We start from the raw sequence: 10,074 nt of genomic DNA on the forward strand, positions 1-10,074 counted from the left end.
ATTTATAATAAACTAGCTACTAGGGTTTACAGAAGTAAGTAATTGATGCATAAATCTACTTCTAGGGCCCACTTGGTGTGTGCTTGGGCTGAGCTTTGAGTGTTGCACGTGTAGAGGTCCTTCTTGGAGTTGAACGCCAGCTTTTGTGCCAGTTTGGGCGTTCAACTCTGGTTTTGGATCCTTTTCTCGCGCTGGACGCCAGATTTGGGCAGAAAGCTGGCGTTGAACGCCAGTTTGCATCGTCTAAACTTGAGCAAAGTATAGACTATTATACATTGCTGGAAAGCCCTGGATGTCTACTTTCCAACGCAATTAGAAGCGCACCATTTCGAGTTCTGCAGCTCCAGAAAATCCACTTTGAGTGCAGGGAGGTCAGAATCCAACAGCATCAGCAGTCCTTCTTCAACCTCTGAATCTGATTTTTGCTCAAGTCCCTCAATTTCAGCCAGAAAATACCTGAAATCACAGAAAAACACACAAACTCATAGTAAAGTCCAGAAATGTGAATTTAACATAAAACTAATGAAAACATCCCTAAAAGTAACTAGATCCTACTAAAAACAAACTAAAAACAATGTCAAAAAGCGTATAAATTATCCGCTCATCAGTTATCTTGCCACTCTTAGTCAGGATATTAATTTGTGGTTATCAGTTGATGAACAAGAGAGCATGAATTAAAGGTTACTTGTTATGCAGTAATGGAGAATATGTTGGGGTTTTGGAGATGCTTTGTCTTCTGAATTTCAACTTTTCTCTTGTATTCCTCTTCCCTCATGCATGCAAAAGTGCAAAGTTCCTTCCATGGCAAGCTGTGTGTTGCTGGATCACCGTTGTCAATGGCTGCCATCTGTCCTCTCAGTGAAAAGGGTCCACGTGCGCTGTCACTACACGGCTAATCATCTGTCGGTTCCCACTCATGCTGGAATAGGATCCATTGATCCTTTTGCGACTGTCACTACGCCCAACACTCGCGAGTTTAAAGCTCGTCACAGCCATCCAATCCCAGAATCCTACTCGGAATACCACAGACAAGGTTTAGACTTTCCGGATTCTCATGGATGCTGCCATCAATCTAGCTTATACCACAAAGATTCTGATTAAGAAATCTAAGAGATACTCATTCAATCTGATGTAGAACGGAGGTGGTTGTCAGACACACGTTCATGGATTGAGGAAGGTGATGAGTGTCACAGATCATCACCTTCTCTATAATTAAGCGCGAATGAATATCTTAGATAGGAACACGCATGTTTGAATGGAAAACAGAAATAGTTGCATTAATTCATCGAAACACAGCAGAGCTCCTCACCCCCAACAATGGAGTTTAGAGACTCATGCCATCAGAGATTACAAAGTTCATATCTAAAATGTCATGAGGTACAAAATAAATCTCTAAAAATTGTTTAAATACTAAACTAGTAACCTAGGTTTACAGAAAATGCGTAAACTATGATAGATAGTGCAGAAATCCAATTCTGGGGCCCACTTGGTGTGTACTGGGGCTGAGACTTAAGCTTCTCACGTGCCTGGGCTGTTTTGGGCATTCAACGCCAGGTTGTAACCTGTTTCTGGCGTTGAACTCCAACTTGTAACCTGTTTCTGGCGCTGGACGCCAGACTGCAACATGGAACTGGCGTTGAACGCCAGTTTACGTCTTCTATCCTTGAGGAAAGTATAGACTATTATATATTTCTGGAAAGCCCTGGAGGTCTACTTTCCAACGCAATTGGAAGAGTGCCAATTGGACTTCTGTAGCTCCAGAAAATCTATTCCGAGTGTTGAGAGGTCAGAATCCAACAGCATCAACAGTCCTTTTTTAGCCTGAATCAGATTTTTGCTCAGCTCCTTCAATCTCAGCCAGAAAATACCTGAAATTACAGAAAAACACACAAACTCATAGTAAAGTCCAGAAATATGAATTTTGCCTAAAAACTAATGAAAATATACTAAAAGCTAACCAAATCATACTAAAAACTATATGAAATTAACCCCAAAAAGCGTATAAAATATTTGCTCATCAGTATGGATGTTGAGATGTGTTGTTAGGTGGGTGCTGATATGATCTCTGTATGAAATTTTGGTGAGCTGCATTGTTGTTGGGGTTGTGGCGTCTCTGATCTTGGCCTTGATCTTGTTGATTTTCCCACCCAAAGTTTGGGTGGTTTCTCCAACCAGGATTGTAAGTTTTGGAGTATGGATCATGGTTTTGCCTAGACGAATTTTCAATGTAGTTGGCTTATTCCTGATCATCCTCTGCCTCTGTATTCACTCCTTCTTGAGCTGATGATGAGGCACTGATTGCTGCTACTTGATTCCTCTCCATCTTCTTCGTAAGGTCAGCTAACTGCTTGGTGATCATCTTGTTTTGGGCCAGCAGTGCATCCACGTTGTTTAGCTCTATCACTCCTCTAGTGTTGCCTCTTTCAGAAGCATAGAAATAGTCATTCTCAGCTACAGTCTCAATGACATCTACGGCTTCTTCAATGGTTTTCTTCTTATTCAGAGATCCCCCGGATGAGTGGTCTACTGCCTTCTTTGATTCATAAGAAAGACCTTCATAGAAAATGTGTAACTGCACCCATTCATTGAACATATCTGGCGGGCACCTTCTTGTCAAGTCCTTAAACCTCTCCCATGCTTCATATAGAGTTTCACCATCTTGTTGCCTGAAGGTTTGTACCTCAGCTCTCAACCTGTTGATCCTTTGAGGAGGATAGAATCTCGCCAAGAATTTGTTCACCACATCTTCCCAGCTTGTTAAAATCTCCTTTGGGAAGGATTCCAGCCATTTAGATGCTTTGTCCTTAAGTGAGAATGGAAACAGAAGCAGTCTGTAGGTGTCAGGATGAACACCATTAGACTTTATAGTATCACATATCCTTAAGAATGTGGTGAGATGTTGATTGGAGTCTTCTTGGACACTTCCTCCGAATGAATAGTTGTTCTGAACGAGGGTGATGAGCTGTGACTTTAGTTCAAAGATATTGGCACGTATGGTTGGCTTTTGGATGCTACTTCCATAGTTTCCTAGGTTTGGGTTTATGTAAGATCCCAGAACCCTTCTCTCGTGTCCCGCATGATGCACTGGACCTTCTCTGCCATTGTTGTGAGCCTCTTCTTCATGATGGTTCTCCATGTTCTCATCCATGTCTGGTTCAAAATACTCCTCCTCTTCCTCAGCACTAACGACTCTCTTTCCTCTTGCTTCCCTCCTTAGTCTAAGGAAGGTTCTCTCCGGTTCAGAATCAAAGGAAGTTGAAGCCCCGCTTCTTCTACCTGTCATACAACCACCAAGGCACAAGCAAGAAAGAGATAAATGCAGGAAGTATTCTTGTCAGAAATGCTGTTAGTGTGAGTGATGCAATATATCAAACAGTTAGTGGGTTAGTAAACTGAATTGTAACAAACAAGAGAACACTATAAACGGGTAATAGGTAAAAGAAAGAAAATAACTACAACTGAAAGTAAATCACTCAAATGAAATTAAATCAAACAAAAGAAAAATTCTCAATCTAAGTAATCAACCAATTTAATCATTGTTGATACAAAATCAATCCCCGGCAACGGCGCCATAAACTTGATGCACGGAAACTTGTCTCTCAACAATTTTTCCCTCGGCAAGTATACCGAATTGTCGTCAAGTAAAAACTCACAATAGAGTGAGGTCGAATCCCACAGGGATTGATTGGTCAAGCAACTTTAATCGGAGGAATTTTCTAGTTAAGCTAAGAAGAAGTTGATTTGAGAGTTGCAGAAAATTAAATGGCGGGAAAGTAAACAGCAGAAATTGTAAATGCTGGAAATAAAGAACTGAATATAAATGACAGAAAATAAATTACAGAATCTTAAATGGGAAATGGGGAAGACGAACATAAAAGTAAATGGCAGAAAGTAAAGAGAATGGGTAAGATCAGAAATGGGGAATTCATTGGGCTCAGGAGATGTTGCATTCTCCAGATCAAGTTCATTTTCATCTCTTCCTCAATCAATGCATTCATTGATCTCCGTGGAAATCTTAAGTGATTGAATTCCAATTCCTTGGTAATTCAATCTCTCAAATCTTAATCAATAGCCAATTCCTTGGTCTAATTGCTCATGAGAATAGATGAAGTATGGTCACTGATTATACCACATGTATTTCCAAATCAAAGTATTGGGAGAATTATATGTCACCATATCTGTCCAAACCCCAATTTGGTCCAACATGAGAAAGCATTTCTAGCATGATCTCTTCATTCCTCTTCCAAGGTTCCGAAGAGATCCAAGTATGAATAGCTTCTTTTCCAAGATAACTACCCAATTGGATGAAGATTGAAAGCTTTCTAGTAAAATCAAGAGAAAAGAAAGAAGAAGAATAATGAAAACTATTATTGATCCATCAAATTACAACAGAGCTCCCTAACCCAATGAAAGGGGTTTAGTTGTTCATAGCTCTGGGAATGGAAAGCAAAGATGGAAAATACATTCTGAAAGTAAAAACTAGAAGTTGCAGAGAAAGTAAAATTATACAGAGAGTGGTTCTCAATGCCCAAAAGCTTCCCCCAGCTCCCCTTTTTTAGTTCAAAATTACTCCTATATATACTACTCTTCTGATCTTCTAGTTGGCTCTTCAAGTCTTTGGATATGGGCCTTTGGATCTTGAGTTGAAGTAGATTGGAATCTTTGGTGGGCTCAGCTTTACTTGCAGAGAAAGTGTAAAGTAGGCATGGACTTTAGCTAGGACATTAGTGGCGTTAACGTTAAGTGAAAATGTGGGTTCGAGAACGTGACAATCACCTTTTTCACTAACGTTCCTAGCCCAAGATGGTTCACATTAACTTCAACGTTAGTGGCACTAATGTAACCACTAACGTTGCCTCTTGGTCCATCACAGGCGTTATTGGCGTTCACCTTTGCCAATAACGTTGCTCTTAGCCCCCCTTTTCTCACGTTAGAGTCCATGTTAGTATGACTAACGTGGCTCTTAACGTGGGCATGCCTTAGCCTCGAGAGCATTAGTGACACTTACCTTTGTCACTAACGTTCCAAACGCCCTTTCTCACGTTAGTGCCTCACGTTAATTGACTTAACGTGGCCACTGACGTAGTGGTGATTGCCATCTCCAACGTTAGTGACAAAGGTAAGTGTCACTAACGTTGGCTCATCATTTCTTTCCTCCTTGTTAGCTTCCACGTTAATGCAATTAATGTGGCAACTAACGTGGCTCATAGTGGCTTGGTCCAACGTTAGTGACAAAGGTGAGTGTCACTAACGTTGGTGATTCCTTGCTCCTCCCACGTTAGAGTTCATGTTAATGTAGTTAACGTGACTCTTAACGTGGCCAATTGGGCTTAGTCCAACGTTAGTGACAAAGGTGAGTGTCACTAACGTTGGCTTTGTCTTCCTTTCCACGTTAGAGTTCACGTTAGCTGATTTAACGTGACTCTTAACGTGGCTAATTGCCAATTTGGAGCGTTAGTGGTATTCACTTTTACCACTAACGCTGGAGCTCCCTTTCTCTCCACGTTAACTACCATGTTGATGTAGTTAACGTGGCAATTAATGTGGGCCATGATGGTTTCGAAGGCGTTATTGGCAATCACTTTTCTCATTAACGTTGCAAGTTTATTCCCATTCCACATTAGAGGTCACGTTAATTAGATTAACGTGGCTGCTAATGTGGTTCTTCCTTGCTTCTTTTGTCCTGAAATCAAGCAAATAAAGTGCATCAAAGCTCTAATCTAAGTTATGAGACATGCATTATCCAATTTGTCATTCAATTCATGCATAATTCTCATAAAATCACATGAAATTCACAATGTTTTGCTTGAATCAAGATGTAAGTGATTATCTACCCAAAACTTGCTTATTAACTAAGAAAATATATGAAACTACCCTAAAACAGTAAAGAAAAGGTTAGTGAAACTGGCCAAAATACCCTGGCATCAGCTGTTGTCTGTGCAACCTTAGTAAATAAATACCCTTGGATGAAAAGAAAGAGTAAGAGGAAAGGAAGAAAAGCCAAGAATTGGCAACAAAAAAATGAAAGAAACAAAGAATAAAGCTAGACACCAATAGCTTGGACCTTAAGACACATGCCTGTGATGCTTTTGTACTAGGATCTGCTTGGATAATTAGGTTTTGAGGAGTATTTTAAAACTTAGTAACTTGGATTAACTAATCCGGGATTATCAACCGAAAGTCCACTATCAAGAGCAACCTAGTTACAAAGCATTTAGTAACCCAAAGAGGTGCTGGCCACCAATGTTCTTAAGAAGAATTGTAAGCCAAGTGTTTGTGGTGAATATGTGCTGACTGAAAAAACAAGCTAAAAAGCTGCTACAATATATGACACTAAGCTGCAATTGGGGAATAAGTTTCTCAGCAGAAGAAAAACAAAAAAAAAAGATCAAACACCAAGGATGATGAATAATAAGGTTCATAGCAGCAAACCATAGTTAATACTTAAAGGGACAATTCAAACCTGAAACTAATAAAAGTAGAGCTTCAAACAGATCCTGTAGGAAACCCCATGAACCTAGACCGAATGTTTTCAAATAAGGACATATATGCTTATCTGTTTTCATTCTTTTCTCTCATGTTCTACTGCTTGCTTAGGGACAAACAAGATTTAAGTTTGGTGTTGTGATGACAAGTCATCTTATGCTAGTTTCACAAGCATTTTTCACTTGTTTTCATTAGGTTTATGCACTTCCTTAGGAATTTCATGCATCACTTGGCTCAATTAGACATGGGTATTTATGTGCTTTTTCATAAGGTTTTATGCTAATTTTGCTTGATGTTAGAAATGATACAAATACCTTGTGATTATAGCAAACTTTGATGCAATTGTTTGATTGATAATAGGTGAAGAAGAGACAAGAAAGAAGCAAGAAAGAAGAGGAAAAATCAGAGGAAGAAGCAAAGCAGAGGAAGTAACGTTTGTGGCCAAAGTTGGCTCACTAACGTTACCTCAAACGTTGGAAGGGGGTATGCAACGTTAGTGCAATGGGTGCCCACGTTGGAGGGAACGTTGGTGAACCAACATTACCTCTAACGTCTTCGAAAAGTTTTAGAAACGAGAGCTGGGAAAATTTTGTGCGACGTGTACGCATCGATGACGCCTACGCGTGGAAGTGAAATTCACGCATACGCATGAGCTGCGCGCACGCGTGAAATGGCAAAATTTACCATTCACATGCACGCGTGGGTCACGCGTACGTGTGATCAAGCCAACGTTGGAGGTAACATTGGTGGACAAATGCTCCCTCCAACGTACGCGATAAGAGGCCTAAAATTGGATTTGGAAAACTTGCATCGACGCGTACACGTAGGCCACACGTACGCATGGATGCAGATTTTAGCTAGACATGCAAACGCATGAGCAATGCACACGCGTAAAACGCGATACCCACGCGTACGCGTGGGCGACGCACACGCGTGGGTGGAAAAATGTTGGTGCACCAACGTTGAGTCAAACGTTGGCGCCAACGTCATTCCTTTCAAAATCCTTTTTTCAAGCTAACGTTTGACTCAACATTTTCTGGCAAACGTGAGCTCCAACGTTGACATCAGCTTTAGTGAAATTGAGCACCCATGCAGATCAAAAACGTGAATTGCCAATTACCCCTCCTCAACATCACTGAGACCCATTCTAACTTGCTTCAACAAGGCCAAAAAGCCCAATCCAAGGACCTGAAGACTGAATTAGAAAGTGTATAAATAGAGAAGAATTTGATTTAGAAAGGGGGCTTGGCAGATTTGAGATTTGAAAGGCTAGAGAATCAGAATCCCAATTGGGAAACTTTGCACTCAATACTCTTTATATTTTCTTTTCTGAATTTTTCTGCAACTTCTTTGTTTTCTGTTTTGATTGGAGCAATGATGAACTAAACCCCAAATTCATTAGGGGGAGGAGCTCTATTGTAATCTTAATGAACCAATGAAATTATACTTCTTCTCAATTTAATTGTGTAGCTATAGGATATCTTCTGCTTTGATTGTGAAATATTCACTCCGGAAGGGGGTTTAATTCAATTGAATGTGGGTGTGAGCCTCAGAAGGGGAATCACCTACATTAGAATTGTAGTTCTATCCTTCACAATTCTCCTAACCAACACCATTCGGGAGTAATTGAGGTTTTGAGAATCTGTGTGGCTAATGGATAAGAGAATATGCTCTAACTCTTCTCATGACAATTAGATCAAGGAATTGGCAAGATTCATTGTGATTAGAGAGATTGGATTACCAAGTGATGAGCCGATAATTTATACGCTTTTTGGCATTGTTTTTAGGTAGTTTTTAGTATGTTTTAGTTACTTTTTATTATATTGTTATTAGTTTTTATGCAAAAATCACATTTCTGGACTTTACTATGAGTTTGTGTATTTTTCTATAATTTCAGGTATTTTCTGGCTGAAATTGAGGGACCTGAGCAAAAATCTGATTTAGAGGCTGAGAAAGGACTGCAGATGCTGTTGGATTCTGACCTCCCTTCACTCAAACGCGTTTTTCTGGAGCTACAGAAATCCAATTGGCGCGTTCTCAATTGGGCTAGAAAGCTAACATCTTGGGCTTTCCCGCAATATATAATAGTCCATGCTTTGCCCAAGATTTGATGGCCCAAACTGGCGTTCAATGCCAGCCAGAGGCCCTTTTGTAGCGTAAAACGCCGGAACTGGCACCAGAACAGGAGTTAAACGCCCAAACTGGCATCCAAGCTGGCGTTTAACTCTAGAAAAGGCCTATGCACGTGTAAAGCTCAATGCTCAGCCCAAGCACACACCAAGTGGGCCCTGGAAGTGGATTTCTGCACTATATGCACTTAGTTACTCAATTTCTGTAATCCTTAGTAACTAGTTTAGTATAAATAGTAGTCTTTCCTATTGCATTCGCATCTAATCGGCTTATACCATTTTTCACATTTGGGAGGCTGGCCATTCGACCATGTCTAGACCTTTTTCTCTTATGTATTTTCCAACGGTGGAGTTTCTACACCTCATAGATTAAGGTGCGGAGCTCTGCTGTTCTTCATAAATTAATGCAAGTACTATTGTTTCTCTTTCAATTCATGCTTACTTCTTCTCCAAGATATACTCTCGTACTTAATTCAGTTAAGTCAGAATGAAGGGGTGACCCGTGACAATCACCCACTACTTTTGTTACTCGCTTAGCCAAGATCCGTGTGCCTGACAACCACAAGCGGTCTACATGATGTTCAACGTAGTCATTGGACGACAGCCGGAGTATCGTCTCTTGGGTCTCTGATCCACGGATTTGACTTGCCTCTCCTGACAACAGAGCATTCGAATCCGTGAGATTAGAACCTTCGTGGTAGAGGCTCGAACCAATTGGCAACATTCCTAAGATCTGGAAAGTCTAAACCTTATCTGTGGTATTCTGAGTAGGATATGGGACGGGATAACTGTGACGAGCTTCAAACTCACGAATGTTAGGCACAGTGACAGTGTGCAAAAGGATAGAGAGACCCTATTCTGACACAAGTGAGAACCGACAGATGATTAGCCGTGCGGTAGCTGTGCCTGGTACTTTTCATCCGAGACGAGAGATCTGACAGTTGATTAGCCATACAGAAACCGTACCTGGACCATTTTCACTGAGAGGACGGATGGTAGCCATTGACAACGGTGATCCACCAACATACAGCTTGCCATGGAAGGGAGCACGCATGATTGGATGAAGACAATAGGAAAGCAGAGGTTCAGAAGCAACAAAGCATCTCCAAAAGCTTATCTAAAATTCCCACCAATGAATTACATAAGTATCTTTATTTTAATTTATGTTTTATTTATCTTTCAATTATCAAAACTCATAACCAATTGAATTCGCCTGACTAAGATTTACAGGATGATCATAGCTTGCTTCAAGCCGGCAATCTCCGTGGGATCGACCCTTACTCGCGTAAGGTTTTATTACTTGGACAACCCAGTGCACTTGCTGGTTAGTTGTACCGGAGTTGTGAAAAGTGTGATCACAATTCCGTGCACCAAGTTTTTGGCGCCGTTGCCGGGGATTGTTCGAGTTTGGACAACTGACGGTTTCATCTTGTTGCTTAGATTAGGTAACCTTCTTTCT

The 10,074-nt window shown here is 40.6% G+C and overlaps 1 non-coding gene across 1 annotated transcript; it reads left to right on the top strand.

Moving 5' to 3' along the window:
- The first annotated feature begins 2,588 nt into the window (after nt 1-2,588).
- Nucleotides 2,589-2,695, top strand: LOC148555740 (small nucleolar RNA R71). The gene has a single exon (XR_015886948.1). It is a non-coding gene; the product is annotated as a small nucleolar RNA R71 (small nucleolar RNA).
- Nucleotides 2,696-10,074: the final 7,379 nt, after the last annotated feature.

Source organism: Arachis ipaensis, chromosome B6, assembly GCF_059453495.1.
Source record: "Arachis ipaensis isolate K30076 ecotype BB chromosome B6, ASM5945349v1, whole genome shotgun sequence".
NCBI lineage: Eukaryota > Viridiplantae > Streptophyta > Magnoliopsida > Fabales > Fabaceae > Arachis > Arachis ipaensis.